The following is a 15,883-nucleotide window of genomic DNA, read 5'->3' on the forward strand; positions in this document are numbered from 1 at the left end:
TTTGGACGGGACAAGGGGTGGAGCTTCGGGCGGACCCTCAGGTGGATACAGGAAAGGAAAGGCAGGTTTAGTCCGAGGTGGGGGTGAACGGGCAGCCGCAGGTGAGGGAGCTGCTGTGTGTGTTGACAGGACATATTTTTTTTCCTGTCAGCACTGGCTGCCTGTACTGCAGGGGAGCCTGTGGGCCTATTTTCAATGGGAGGCTTGGAGCTCCAGCTCCATCCGCCCCATTGATAATCCGGCTCTGATTAGTATATTTCTCATACGTCCGAGAGGATGCTGGGGTCACATTAGAACCATGGGGTATAGACGGGATCCGCAGGAGACATGGGCACTTTAAGACTTTCAAAGGGTGTGAACTGGCTCCTCCCTCTATGCCCCTCCTCCAGACTCCAGTTTTAGAATTGTGCCCAGTGAGACTGGACGCACTACAGAGGAGCTCTACTGAGTCTCTCTGGAAAAGACTTATGTGAGGTTTTTTATTTTCCGGGAGGCTGCTGGCAACAGTCTCCCTGCTTCGTGGGACTTAGGGGGGAGAAGTATGACCAACTTCTAGTGAGTTTAATGGCACTGCTTCTGGCTGACTGGACACCATTAGCTCCTGAGGGTGTTGATCGCTGGGTACGCCTAGATGCTCACTCCCACAGCCTGCCGTCACCCCCTTACAGAGCCAGAAGTCAGAAGACAGGTGAGTAGCAGAAGAAAAGAAGACTCCTTCAGTGACGGCATTCTGAGGTACAGCGCACCGGACGGAACGCTGCGTGCCATGCTCCCACACACACACAGCACTGCAGGGTGCAGGGCGCGCGGGGCGCCCTGGGCAGCATTAAAATCCTCATTTTTCAACTGGCAAGGGGACATTAGTGCCAATGCACTGTCCTAACCCCCGCCAGTATAATTATTGAGTAAAATAAGTGGGACAGAAACGCGCCATTACGGGGGTGGAGATTCTTCCTCACAGCTCACTCTCAGCTTTGCGCCATTTCCTCTCCAGGAGCAGAGACGCTGGTCCTTCCTCACACTGCTGACAGGTATCAGGGTGCAAAATGGGGGGGCACAGTATAATTTGGTGCAATATTGTTGATATTAAAAGCGCTACAGGTCTGGGGCATTTATTAGTGTTTTCAGACCCGTTGAGTTGGCTCTGGGTTGTGAGCTGGCAAATCCCCTCTGTGTCCCTCTGACAGACTTTACTGTGGGTCTGTCTCCTATATGCCCAGTGTGACTGTGGGTACACGTCTGTCGACATGTTGGAGACTGAGTACTCTCCCCAGGAGGAGGCTTTATTAGGGACACAAACGGCTGTGGGGGTGACTCTGTCGGCACCGCCGACTCCAGATTGGGTGAATGTTTTGAATGCTTTGAATGCTAATGTGGCTCTTATTAGTAAAAGATTGGATAAGTCTGAGTCCCAGACCCAGGCATGGAAGAAATCTGTGGAGGATGTGTTATTACAAGTACAGGACCCCTCGGGGTCACAAAAACGTACTTTTGCCCAGTTGGCAGACACTGATACCGACACGGACACTGATTCCAATGTCGACTATTGTGATTCCAGATTAGATCCAAAATTAGCAAAGAGCATATGATCGTGGTGGTCAAAGATGTATTACATATCACTGAGGACCCTGCTGTTCCTGATAAAAGGGTCTGTATGTATAAGGAAAAGAAACCTGAGATAACGTTTCCTCCCTCTCATGAATTGAACGCTCTATTTGAAAAAGTCTGGGAGACTTATCCATTTTCCTCTACGGATAGGGAAAAGTGGGAATCACCCCCCATTGTAGACAAGGCCCTGTCACGTTTGTCTAAAAAGGTGGCTCTCCCGTCACCTGGCACGGCAGCCCTTAAGGATCCTGTGGATCGTAAAGAAGAAACTATGTTAAAGTCCATTTATGTGACCATGGGTACGCTACTCAGACCTGTCATTGCATCTGCGTGGGTGAGTAGTGCTATCAAAAAGTGGGCAGACAACTTGTCTTCTGATATAGATACCCTAGATAGGGATAGCATCCTCTTGACTCTGGGTTATATCAAGGACGCGGCAGCATATCTAAAGGAAGCTGCGAGAGATATTGGCCTTTTGGGATCAAAGGCCAATGCCATGGCAGTCTCAGCTAGGTGAGCATTGTGGATTCACTAATGGAATGCTGATGCTGACTCCAAGAAGAGTATGGAATCTCTACCATATAAAGGTAAGGCCTTGTTTGGTGACGGCCTCGATGATTTGGTTTGGTATCTACGGCTACCGCGGGTAAGTCATCCTTTTTTCCTTATGTTCCTCCACAACAAAAGAAACGCACCACTATCAGATGCAGTCCTTTCGGCCCAATAAGTACAGAAAGGGCCGAGGTTCTTCCTTCCTTGCTACTAGAGGAAGGGGAAGAGGTAAAAGATCACCAGCCTTGTCGGGCTCCCAGGAGCAGAAGTCCTCCCAGGCTTCTGCCAATTCCACCACATGACGTTGGGGCTCCAATGCCGGAGTCCGCACCGGTGGGGGCACGTCTCAAACTCTTCAGTCAGTTCTGGTTTCGTTCGGACTTGGATACTTGGGTCTTACAGATAGTACCCAAGGGTACAAACTAGAGTTTCAAGACATTCCCCTTCGCCGATTTTTCAAATCGGCCATACCAGCTTCTCTTCCATATCACCCGTACCCATCTCCCCACACATTACACCTACAGGTGATATACGACGCAATACAAAAGTTGTATCAAAATCAGGTCATTGTCATGGTTCCCATTTATCCTCCGCATCAGGCTTACCTGAGGTTTGCAATTCAGGATTGTCATTACCAATTTCAGATGTTGCCGTTCGGTCTGTCCACGGCTCTGAGGATTTTCACCAAAGTGATGGCGGAAATGATGGTTCTCCTTTGCAAGCGAGGAGTCACGGTTATCCCGTACTTGGACGATCTCCTGATAAAGGCGAGATCCAGAGACCAGTTGGTGCAAAACATTGCACTATCCCTGACAGTTCTTCAACAACATGGTTGGCTCCTAAACTTGTCAAAATCACAGTTGATTCCGACGACGCGGTTGTCATTTTTGGGAATGATACTGGACACAGACCTACAGAGAGTTTTTCTTCCAGTGGAAAAGGCTCTGGAACTTCAGAGTCTGGTCAAACAAATCCTGAAACCAGCAAGAGTATCAATCCATCAATGCACTCGTTTACTGGGGAAGATTGTTGCGGCCTACGAGGCCATTCAGTTTGGCAGATTCCATGCCAGAGTTTTTCAGTGGGACCTGTTGGACAAGTGGTCCGGGTCCCACCTGCACATGCACCGAAGGATAATCCTGGCTCCCAAGACCAGAATCTCACTCCTGTGGTGGCTACACAGTTCTCACCTCCTAGAGGGGCGCAGGTTCAGGATCCAGGACTGGATCCTGGTACCCATGGATGCAAGTCTCCGAGGCTGGGGTGCAGTAACACAGGGGGAAAACTTCCAAGGAAGATGGTCAAGCCAGGAAACTTGTCTCCACATATATGTTCTGGAGTTAAGGGCCATTTACAACGGCCTTCTACAAGCGGAACATCGTCTTCGCAATCAGCCCGTACTGATCCAGTCGGACAATGTAACAGCAGTAGCGTACATAAACCGCCAGGGGGGGACAAAAAGCAGAGCGGCAATGGCAGAAGCCACAAAGGTTCTCCGCTGGGCGGAAAAGCATACAAGCGCTCTGTCAGCAATATTCATTCCAGGAGTGGACAACTGGGAAGCAGACTTCCTCAGCAGGCACCAGGAGAGTGGGCCTTCCATCAAGAGGTCTTCGCGGAGGTGACAAGTCAGTGGGGAATTCCTCAAATAGACATGATGGCATCTCGTCTCAACAAGAAGCTTCAGAGATATTGTTCCAGGTCAAGGGACCCTGAAGCAATAGCAGTGGATGCACTGGTGTCACCATGAGTGTTTCAGTCAGTGTATGTATTCCCTCCGCTTCCTCTCATTCCAAAAATTCAAAAGATCATAAGAAGAACAAAGGTTCAAGCGATCCTCATTGTCCCAGACTGGCCAAGGAGGGATTGGTATCCAGATCTTCAGGAATTACTCATAGGAGATCCCTGGCCCCTTCCTCTACGCGAGGACCTGTTGCAGCAGGGGCCGTGCGTGTATCAAGACTTACTGCGGCTACGTTTGACGGCATCGCGGTTGAACGCCAAATCCTAGCCCGAAAGGGTATTCCCAGTGAAGTCATTCCCACACTTATTCAGGCCAGGAAGGGAGTAACGTCTAAACATTACCACCGTATTTGGAGAAAATATGTTTCTTGGTGTGAATCCAAGGAGGCTCCTACGGAGGAATTTCAGCTAGGACGTTTTCTCCATTTTCTGCAAACAGGTGTGGATGCGGGCCTAAAGTTGGGCTCAATTAAGGTACAAATTTCAGCCTTATCGATTTTCTTTCAGAAACCATTGGCCTCCCTTCCAGAAGTTCAGACGTTCGTGAAAGGCGTGTTGCACATCCAACCTCCATTTGTGCCTCCAGTGGCACCATGGGATCTGAATGTGGTGTTGCAATTCCTCCAATCACATTGGTTTGAACCTTTACAGGAGGTGGAGTTAAAGTTCCTCACTTGGAAAGTGGTCATCCTATTGGCCTTGGCATCTGCAAGAAGGGTGTCTGAATTAGCGGCCTTGTCTCACAAGAGCCCTTATTTGATCTTCCATGAAGATAGAGCTGAATTGAGGACACGTCAGCAATTTCTACCGAAGGTGGTTTCCTCTTTTCACATGAACCAACCTATTGTGGTACCTGTGGCTACTGACACCTTCGCTGAGTCAAAGTCTCTAGATGTGGTCAGAGCTTTGAAGATTTATGTCGCCAGAACGACTCAGATTAGGAAAACAGAGGCTTTGTTTGTCCTATATGCTCCCAACAAGATTGGGTGCCCTGCTTCCAAGCAGACCATTGCGCTCTGGATCTGTGGTACGATCCAGCGTGCTCATTCCACGGCATGATTGCAGTTACCAAAATCAGTGAAGGCCCACTCTACTAGAAAGGTGGGTTCATCCTGGGTGGCTGCCCGGGGGGTCTCGGCATTACAGCTTTGCCGAGCAGCTACTTGGTCGGGATCAAACACTTTTGCTAAGTTTTACAAGTTTGATACCTTGGCCGATGATGACCTCAAGTTTGGTCAATCGGTGCTGCAGACTCATCCGCACTCTCCCGCCCGTTCTAGAGCTTTGGTATAACCCCATGGTTCTAATGTGACCCTAGCATCCTCTAGGACGTATGAGAAAATAGGATTTTAATACCTACCGGTAAATCCTTTTCTCTTAGTCCATAGAGGATGCTGGGCGCCCATCCCAGTGCGTACTGTATCTGCAGTTATTAGTTGTGGTTACACACATGTGGTGTTACGTTTATAGTCAGCCTGTTGCTGAAATTGTTCATGCCGTTGGCTTGTATTCTGTTGAAAACCATGTTGTGCGGCATGCTTGAGGTGTGAGCTGGTATGAATCTCACCTTAGTTTAACAATAAATCCTTTTCTCGAAATGTCCGTCTCCCTGGGCACAGTTCCTATAACTGGAGTCTGGAGGAGGGGCATAGAGGGAGGAGCCAGGTCACACCCTTTCAAAGTCTTAAAGTGCCCATGTCTCCTGCGGATCCAGTCTATACCCCATGGTTCTAATGTGACCCCAGCATCCTCTATGGACTAAGAGAAAAGGATTTACCGGTAGGTATTTAAATCCTATTATCTACTACTGCCTGCCAATATCGCTGGGCAGCTGACTGAGATTATCTGAAAAATAGAAAGCTTTGTACTAGGTACAAGATGAACTGTCATAGTAGACAACTTATCTGCTGGAAGTAAGGACCTTGGTGGCTTTCTAAATTACCCATTCTTGCCTTTAGATAACAGCATCCATAGCAAGACGCTTTGGGGGTCATTCCGACCCATTCGCACGCTGCTGTTTTTCGGAGCGGTGCGAACGGGTCGGTACTGCGCAGGCGCCTCATTGCCCAGCGACGCCCTTTGTTAGGCAACGACAAGAAGAGACTAAAGAAAGAAGAAGATTGACAGGAGAAAGACATTCCGGGGGTTAAACTGACCGTTTTCTGGGAGTGGTGCGTTGAACGCAGGCGTGTTCAGACGTTTGGAGGGCGGATGTCTGACGTCAATTTCCGGGACCTGCAACGCTGGAATCATCGCACAGGGTAAGTAACTCTTACCCTGGTCTAGTTCTACACAAAACTTTTTTTGCATAGCAGGGCTGCATAAGCATTTGCTGCTTGGCTATGAAAAAACCCTCCCCCATAGGCGGCGTCCAGTTGATCGCACGGCCAGCAAAAAGTTGCTACGTGCAATCAACTCGGAATGACCCCCTTAGTTGCTAGTGGCAGGAAGTTGGTAGGTTTATGGGGCTGTGGATTTATATGTGGGTGGTGTCTGGGCCACTGCGCCTTTTGTCCACTTGTTAAAATATCCCTGGATCAATATAATTGGTCTAATTCTTCCATTGGTCCAATTTTCCATTCGGTAATGCTGGCAGGTATTCTTTGCCTATTGTTGGGGTTTCTCTGTATACAGTAAATGTAATCCCATACTGATATTGCTTGGACTATATAAATCTCCCACTTTATGATATTCAGGAAGAGCTGTTTGCCAGGAATGTATTTTTTAACATAAATATCTCCTGCCTTTGCCTAAAAAGACAGATTTCTGAGATCTGGCTTTTGAAACAACAGCAAATTAATGTTCAATTCAAACCAGATGTTTATTCCTGTTTGCAGGGACAGTCTTTGCCAGAACAAAATACACTCAGACTTTGAGATGTTATTCTAGAGAGTTTAACTTTGAGCACGGATGTCTTCAAACCAAAATAAAAAATGATCTCTTTAAAGCTAAGGTGGAAAAGATGGATTTCTGTAAGTTTAGTGGGAATTTGGATGCAATTACAAATCCTGAGGAGGCTGGGCTTTCATTATGAATGATTATGTTGTCCAGATGGTATAATAGTCAGCTGCATCCATTCAAATGTTAAGCATAGATGGGTCACCGGACTCACAAATCTGTCAGATCAGTGTACATATCTGAAATATTATAAATCTGAGCGGCTGTCTGCCAGCAGAGCACCACAACAATCATACTGCACGTAATATGTATTATGTGTGGAGTGTGTAAACTGTATAGATTTTTCACCCAGTTGGATGTATGAACTTCATTACACATAGAAATGTATTTCACATTTTTTCTGCATCAGTTTTACAGGATCTTACTCATTGTGATGTTGATTATTAGACGCTCAGACTGGCAAGGCTCCTCCCACTTAAAAATTCAGTACACTCTTGGAAGTTGACAGATATTGAACAGCCTGTGGCGCTGTTAAAATTTGAATGCTGTGATTGGCTAGCACAGTCCATTTAGGGCTGTATGTATCATCACTTGGAGAGTGATAAAATGTAGAGAGAAAAAGTATCAGCCAATCAGCTCCCAACTGCCATGTTACAGGCTGTGTTTGAAAAATGACAGAAGCTGGATGGCTGGTATTTAGCACTTTCCATTTTATTATTCTCCAAGCGATGATGCATCTAGCCATTAATTGTGTAGCCAGGCTTGCAGAATGATTGCCACAGGTGCTCTCACCCTGTTCAGATACATTTAAAAAGTTACCATGTGCGGGATTTACTAAGCGACATTGACGGCCATGGCAGCCCATTTCTCCAAAACCAATCGCATATGCACTAATATATTGGTATTGCGAAGGACAGCTCGTCTGATAAGTGCTGTCCTTCGCGATCTCCAACTGGCCTTGGACTTACGGGTATGCGCAGAGTAACGGGGCGGCCGCGGGGCATGTTGGGAGGGATCCGTTCGGATCCCTCACACAACTGCTGCGAAGAGAAGCCCATAGGCTTCTATTGGGTAAATTCAGCTTCCCACCGCAGCACTGTCCCAGCAGCCGGGGCATAGTGCATTCGGAAAATGCGGTAAATGGGGGTTTACCGCATTTTCTGTTTAGTACAGCCCACCCCATGTGTCATAATAAGTGTGCACTGCTTTAAAACATCTCTGTTGCTTGTACTGTGGAGGTGGCTGTTTTGTGGGCTAAACCAACATTCGGCCTGTTACATTACTAGGAGCTACAGACATTGTACATAGTGAATTAATAAACTACATTCTCATGAATATTGGTTAAGCCCAAAATAAGATGACAGGCAGGGCCATAACTAGGGGTGTGCAAGCAGTGCAGTCACACAGAGCGCAAGACTCTGCCTACTGTAGCTTCTCCTTGCTTCTGCCTAGTAGGGAACCAAAGTGTGCTGCAGCGTACACAACATCGCTATTACTTGAGATGGTTTTTGCGATCTGTGGGTGGAGACTGGGAGGTGACTTAAGGTCTTTGCAGGGGTTCCGGATGACACGCCGACCGGAAGAACGCAGACAGCAAAAAGACCGACAACAGAAGACAGACAGACACCAGTCAGACAGTGGTGAAACACAGACAGATAAAACTCAGACAAAGTTAATATATAGACAATGGAAACACCGACAAGGCCAACAGCCCTACAGAACAAAGACCGACAGTTCATAAGTCAGACAACAGTCACATCAACAACCCCAAAACCGACAGCGCATACATCGACAACAAAACAGACCGACATGTCATCCATCAGACAACAATGATACCGAACCACAACAGACCAACAGCATATATACAGACACATAAAAGACGTGCATTAGACCGACACGCAAAAGACAGACAGCGCATACATAGACAGTAAAAGAGACTGAAATGTAATTTACCAGACATCAATTAAATAGACCAGGGGTGGGGAACCTTTTTTCTACCAAGGGCTATTTGGTTATTTATAAAATCCTTCGGGGGCCATACAAAAATTATCAACTTAAAAATTAGCCTGCCCCCAGTCAGTTGTTATGCCCCAGTAGATATACCCCCAGTCACTTGTTATATCCCATTAGATATGCCCCTAGTCAGTTGTTATGTCCCAGTAGATATGCCCCTAGTCAGCTGATATGTCCCCAGTCAGTTGATATGCCCCATTAGATATGCACCGAGTCAGTTGTTATGCCCCCAGTCAGTTGATATGCCCCATTAGATATGCCCCCAGTCAGTTGATATGCCCCATTAGATATGCACCAAGTCAGTTGTTATGCCCCCAGTCAGTTGATATGCCCCATTAGATATGCCGCCAGTCAGTTGTTATGACCCCTAGTTGTGTCGCTTACACACACACATTAAAAGAAAAGAAAAACCACAATACTCACCAGCCCCGCTCCTGTTTCCGGACCGCTGCCCGCTCCTCAGAACTATGGGAGTGCCACACATGCACACTGCCTGAGCTGGAAGCCGGAGATCAGGAGTGAGCTCCTGCCTCTGGCTGCTGCTGAGGAGAAGGAGCCGGGCGCCCGCTGGTAACAAAATCTCAGCAGGCGCCCGGCATCTTCCTCAGTTAGGTGAGCCTGACTGGGCCTGATCAAGTGGCTTTGCGGGCCTTATACGGCCCGTGGGCCTGAGGTTCCCCACCCCTGAAATAGACAATCCCAGAATGCAGACAGCACATACATAGACAGCTAAATGACCGACAATACATAACTCAGACCCCAATAAGACCGACATCTAAAAGACCGACAGCCCATACATAGACAGCTAAATGACCAACAATACATACATATAACAGAATCAAATAATACCGACACGCAAAGACAGACAGATTATTAGGACAGGGGGCCCATATATCGATTTCATAGACTTCTGAGATTTTCATTTCCCCAACACTACCCTCCTACACACAGACATGTCACCGCGTACACACCTGCACCCTTAGCTCCAAATAGCTATTGCGGGTGGACGGGGGTCCCAGCGTCCAGTCCTGTATGGCCCTCTACCGCTGGCATGAGCTACCACCATAGCTCATCGTCACCCCAGCAACCCCCTGCGATACTCTCATCCGTGGAACTACAGGTCCCAGCCAGACCTGTCAGCGGTCCTACTAGCAAGCCCAACTCATACAGGCTAAAGTCATGCTCACCCCCCCCCACACACACACACCTCCTGCCCAGTCCCTGCAGCGCACCCCTTCCCCTCAGTCACCCCTCTTCCGTCCCCCCGCTATTTCTTTGCGCCCTGTCCTAGACGCCTCCATCGTCACTCCAGCAATAGTATGCCATCTAGGCTAAAACGCGCCTACGCTAATAGCGCTACCCCCGGCGCTACTTTCATCCATGGAACTACAGGTCCCAGACAGACCTGTCAGCGTTCTAACTAGCAAGCCCAACTCATACAGGCTAAAGTCATGTGCGCAAGGCCCTTACCCCCCCCCCCCCCCCACACACACCTCCCCCCAGTCCCTGCAGCGCACCCCTTCCCCTCAGTCACCCCTCTCACGTCCCCCCGGGCGCATGGCTTTAGTTGTGTACTCCAGGGCGGGGTGAAACCCCTTCCCCTGGCACTCCTCCATAGCTATTGCAGGCGATAGCGGGCCATCCAGGATGAGACGCTATGAGTCCCGTCCACCTGCAATAGCTATTGAGAGCGTTGCGTCCAGGTATGGACGCGACGCCGTGACTGAGTGTATAGGGGTGGTGTAGGAGAACTACAAGTCTCAGGACTGAAGATATGGCCCTGTTTCTGAGTAAGAATATCTGTCTAATAACTGTCTGTTATGTGTAATATTATATTTTGGCAATGAATGTGTGTCGGTCTTATTAATATCTGACATATGTCCTGTCGGACGTTTAACTGTCTATATATGCTTTGTCTATCTTTTTTGTGTCGGTCTTATTAATATCTGATATATGTCCTGTCGGACTTTTAACTGTCTCTATATGAGTTGTCTGTCTTTTGTGTGTCAGTCTTATTAATGTCTGATATGTGGGGGTAATTCTGAGTTGATCGCAGCAGGAACTTTGTTAGCAGTTGGGCAAAACCATGTGCACTGCAGGGGGAGGCAGATATAACATGTGCAGAGAGAGTTAGATTTGGATAGGTTATATTGTTTCTGTGCCGGGTAAATACTGGCTGCTTTATTTTTACACTGCAAATTAGATTGCAGATTGAATACACCACACCCAAATCTAACTCTCTCTGCACATGTTAAATCTGCCCCTCCTGCAGTGCACATGGTTTTGCCCAACTGCTAACAAAATTCCTGCTGCAATCAACTTTGAATTACCCCCTTTGTGTCATAAGTATCTTCTTTGTGGTGAAGGTGGGCTGGACCAGGGAGAGCTCTGAACCTGGTGCCCAATCATTTCTGCCTCAGTGACAGGGGCGGGCTTTCACATGGGCTGCAAGCACGCCCCTGTCACTGAGGCACTCATACTAGTGCCGCTTAGAGCGCTTTTTTTAAATGGTTTTTTTACTGCCCATTGTTTGGCGCTGCCCCCGTTTCTGACCCTTTATCATTGGCTTCGGGAGGCACCGCTCTTGGTGCCTCCGAAACTAATTTAAACATGCTTTAGCACTGTAAAAATGATTACAGTAATTTAAAACATATACTTATGACACTTTGGGGGTAATTCAGAGTTGATCGCAGCAGCAAATTTGTTAGCAGTTGGGCAAAACCATGTGCACTGCAGGGGAGGCAGATATAACATGTGCAGAGAGAGTTAGATTTGGGTGGGTTATTTTGTTTCTTTGCAGGGTAAATACTGGCTGCTTTATTTTTACACTGCAAATTAGATTGCAGTTTGAACACACCACACCCAAATCTAACTCTCTCTGCACATGTTATATCTGCCTCCCCTGCAGTGCACATAGGGGGTCATTCCGAGTTGTTCGCTCGTTATTTTTTTGTCGCAACGGAGCGAATAGTCGCTAATGCGCATGCGCAATGTACGCAGTGCGACTGCGCCAAGTAAATTTGCTATGCAGTTAGGAATTTTACTCACGGCATTACAAGGTTTTTTCTTCGTTCTGGTGATCGTAATGTGATTGACAGGAAGTGGGTGTTTCTGGGCGGAAACAGGCCGTTTTATGGGAGTGTTTGAAAAAACGCTACCGTTTCTGGGAAAAACGCGGGAGTGGCTGGAGAAACGGAGGAGTGTCTGGGCGAACGCTCGGTGTGTTTGTGACGTCAAACCAGGAAGGACAAGCACTGAACTGATCGCAGATGCCGAGTAAGTCTGGAGCTACTCAGAAACTGCTAAGAAGTGTCTATTCGCAATTCTGCTAATCTTTTGTTCGCAATTTTGATAAGCTAAGATTCACTCCCAGTAGGCGGCGGCTTAGCGTGTGCAAAGCTGCTAAAAGCAGCTTGCGAGCGAACAACTCGGAATGACCCCCATGGTTTTGCCCAACTGCTAACAAAGTTCCTGCTGCGATCAACTCAGAATTACCCCCTATGTCCTGTCGGACTTTTAGTGTGTCGGTCTAATTGATGTCTGAATGAGGACATTTTGGCTCTTTATTTGTCTATGGATTCGCCGTCGGTCTATTAACTGTCTATGTATGCGCTGTCTATCTCTTAAATGTCTATGTATTCGTTGTCGGTGTTTTGTTTGTGTCGGTCTACTTGTTGTCTCATAAATGCCCTGTCGGAATTTCAGGTGTCTATGTATTCAATGTCGGTCTTCAACAGTGTCTATATAATACGTATCTGATGGATAAATGTCAGACTTTTTTTGTCTGTGTATATGCTGTTGATCTTTTATATGTCTGACTAATTACATTGTCTAACTTATCTATGTCGTAGTATGATTAATGTCTAACTATTATTAGACGGGAAACCTCCAGTGTCTGACAAGCACTGTCGGACTGATGAATGTCGGTAAAATAACAATAGGACCGCTATACCACATCCCTATGCAGAATGAGGAGGTGCCATGGGCAAGCTTTGGTATGCGAGACAAGGAGAATACTTACACAGGCATTTACATGTTTGCAACTCTTGAATCCGTGAGAAGCTCAGCTACACATGATCTGTGTCCACCTCTGAGTCAGGCCCATTGTCTACCTGCTGCCTGGACAAAGACCTAATTGTGTCCAGCAATGCATGCTCGCACACAGTGCACTTCTGCACGCTACGTCTACCCTCTCTGCAATGTTACCGCTATCCAAACTGCTCCCTGCATCTTAAAGAAGGGGGACACTAATGTAAGCGCAGGAAAACTCTGATTTTGCCTGTCACACCCCTGGAGCATGATAGTGCTGAGTTTCATCTAAAAAAAAGTCAGGTGAACCGCTGGTGAAATAGATCCTGGGGAGAATGCAACATGAAACTCTAGAGTCCACCGCTCATGGGGGGTCATTCCGAGTTGTACGCTCGTTGCCGATTTTCGCTATGCTGCGATTTGTTGCAAACTGAGCATGTGCAAGGCACGCAGAGCGCATGCACTTAGTTATTTAACTAAAAACTTAGTAGATTTGCTGTGGATCCTGCGGCGCTTTTCAGTCGCACTGCTGATCGGTGAATGATTGACATGAAAGGGGCGTTTCTGGGTGGTAACTGAGAGTTTTCCGGGACTGTGCTAAAAAACGCAGGCGTGTCAGGGAAAAACGCGGGAGTGTCTGGAGAAACGGGGGAGTGGCTGGCCGAACGCAGGGCGTGTTTGTGACGTCAAACCAAGAACTAAACGGACTGAGCTGATCGCAATCTGTGAGTAGGTCTGGAGCTACTCAGAAACTGTAAGGAATTATTTATTAGCAGTTCTGCTAATCTTTCGTTCGCTATTCTGCTAAGCTAAGATACACTCCCAGAGGGTGGCGGCCTAGCGTGTGCAATGCTGCTAAATGCAGCTAGCGAGCGAACAACTCGGAATAAGGGCCATGATGTATTGCGCAGGCCACCTAATGAGTGGGATACTTTTGGTGCCAACATTGCATTTAAGATGCGGTGTATGAGTGAAGAGCAGAGGGCGCATTGTGAATGACACTATGGTGAAGGGCATAACTAGGTGCCTTGATGAATCCAGTCGAAGATGTTTATGATGCCAGGACATGATACATTTAGGTCAATACAGCCTCCATCCCAACACCAACAACTGGTGCATACCCAACACAGCAATGGTAGCCAATCTGCACCCATTTATATGATGCAGTTTTCATCAAAGAACCCGTCATTGAAATAGCCTCACTGATTCCCAATACCATCAATTTTATTAACTAATATGTATGGGTCCCAAATGTTTGTACCTTGACAGGCCTCTGAGATAATCTGTGCCAAAGTTTTTGATGAGATTAGGGAGCCAACTGTGAGATGAACCAGAAACTTCACTGTAGCCAGGAAGCATAGAGTTGCCACCAGTCTCTCCTGGGCTGGAATGGGTCTTCTTATGAAGGTATATACCTCTTTTTATGTGGAGTCACCAGATGAAGTAATTCCTTGAAGGTGGCGTCATACATGTGCAAAAAATAAATTCCTTTTGGCATCAGGATTGTTAACACAAACCTCCTGGAGCAAGTGCATGTGTGATCACGAACACCTCAGCAGAAGCCATTTCTTTGGTCCAACAGGTCCTCCTAGAACTTGCCCTAGGCATAGGCAGCATAGGCAAATGCCTAGGGGTATCTGAAGCCTAGGGGTATCTGGGCAGGCTGGGCATCTAAGCTCCGCTGCACTGGCTCCAGATTTCAAGTGTCATTGCCTGCCATATTATATGACAGCAGCAGCAGAAAGACTGTATATCCTAGTGCCAGTCATACAGCTCCTGTAGCGTCTATCAGTGTGATGCGTCAGCTTTATTCATAGCAGGAAGCGTGCTGCGAAGGAAAGAAGCAAAGGGAAGACAGCAAAGGTAAGTACATTATGAGAGCTTGTTACTGAGATAGGTTGGGGATTGGATTGCTGGAGACAAACAAGGGGAGAGATTTGATGGCTGGAGACACAAGTGGGAGAGACTAGGACACGAAACTGGTCAGGTACAGCCGTGAGTTCTCCTCTTTGGGGCCTTTATTTTAGCAAGGAGCGACACCATGCTGACAGTGTATGAGACCACAGCTTGAAAGTGAAAAGCATCCATAGCAATTAAATTACTTTGACAGCAAGCTGTGAAGCAATGTAGAGTGTGCTGCAGGTATGAGCAAAGCCTCAGCAGACACAAATCAATACTGCAAAGAAAGCAAATGATGTTATACTAGTTACAATTCCTGTGGGCTCCAAAAGTACATTTGGGTATGGTTGGCACTGTTCTACACAATGCTCACATGGTTTGTTACAAAAACAATGATTGGATACGATCATCAGACACAATATATTGTGCTGTCATTCTGAAGATTGCTCAGTGTGTATGCCAGAAATCATGTGTTATGTGATCGTATGATTATAAGTGAAATTGGAAGGACCGCTACATTGTTTGTTAAATCGTCCAGGTCAGTAGTGGATTTACCACTTTACAACATAGGTGGACTCCTTAACACACCGCCCGAGCTCTGCCGACCAACTTATCCTGGAGGCAGTAGTGCAGCTCTGGGCAGAGCAAGGGCTGAGGTGAGCTGCGAGTGCCTGCCGGGACCTGGCCACGCCAGCCACATACAGGCAGACGGAGTCAGCTGTCTGCCAGATCAGAGAAGAAAGGGGTGTGGTATGGGATTTGTAGTTTATCTTTTAATGCCCAGACTCTGAGTATAAAAGATAAACTACAAATCCCATGCGGCATTGCGCCCTTTACAAAGATAACTGCCACTGGGGCTAACCAGTTATTCTGAACATGCGCACTGGGAAAGGGTGCAAAGCAATCCAAGGTGATGTGCAGCAATAACTGGTGGCCTGTCTGCCTTCTACAATCAATGGAGGGGACACATTGACTAGGGGCCTATCTACCTGCTACAATGGGTGAGAAGGGGGGCACACACAGACTGGGGACCTGCCTGCTAGAATCAGTGACAGTGCACTCTCTGACTAAGGGTGGTGGTGGTGGTGGGGGGGGGCTGTGGATTGTGTTAGAAAAAGGCCACAAATCGATGTCTTGCTTA

The sequence above is a fragment of the Pseudophryne corroboree genome, chromosome 5, assembly GCF_028390025.1.
Source record: "Pseudophryne corroboree isolate aPseCor3 chromosome 5, aPseCor3.hap2, whole genome shotgun sequence".
In the NCBI taxonomy this organism is placed as follows: domain Eukaryota; kingdom Metazoa; phylum Chordata; class Amphibia; order Anura; family Myobatrachidae; genus Pseudophryne; species Pseudophryne corroboree.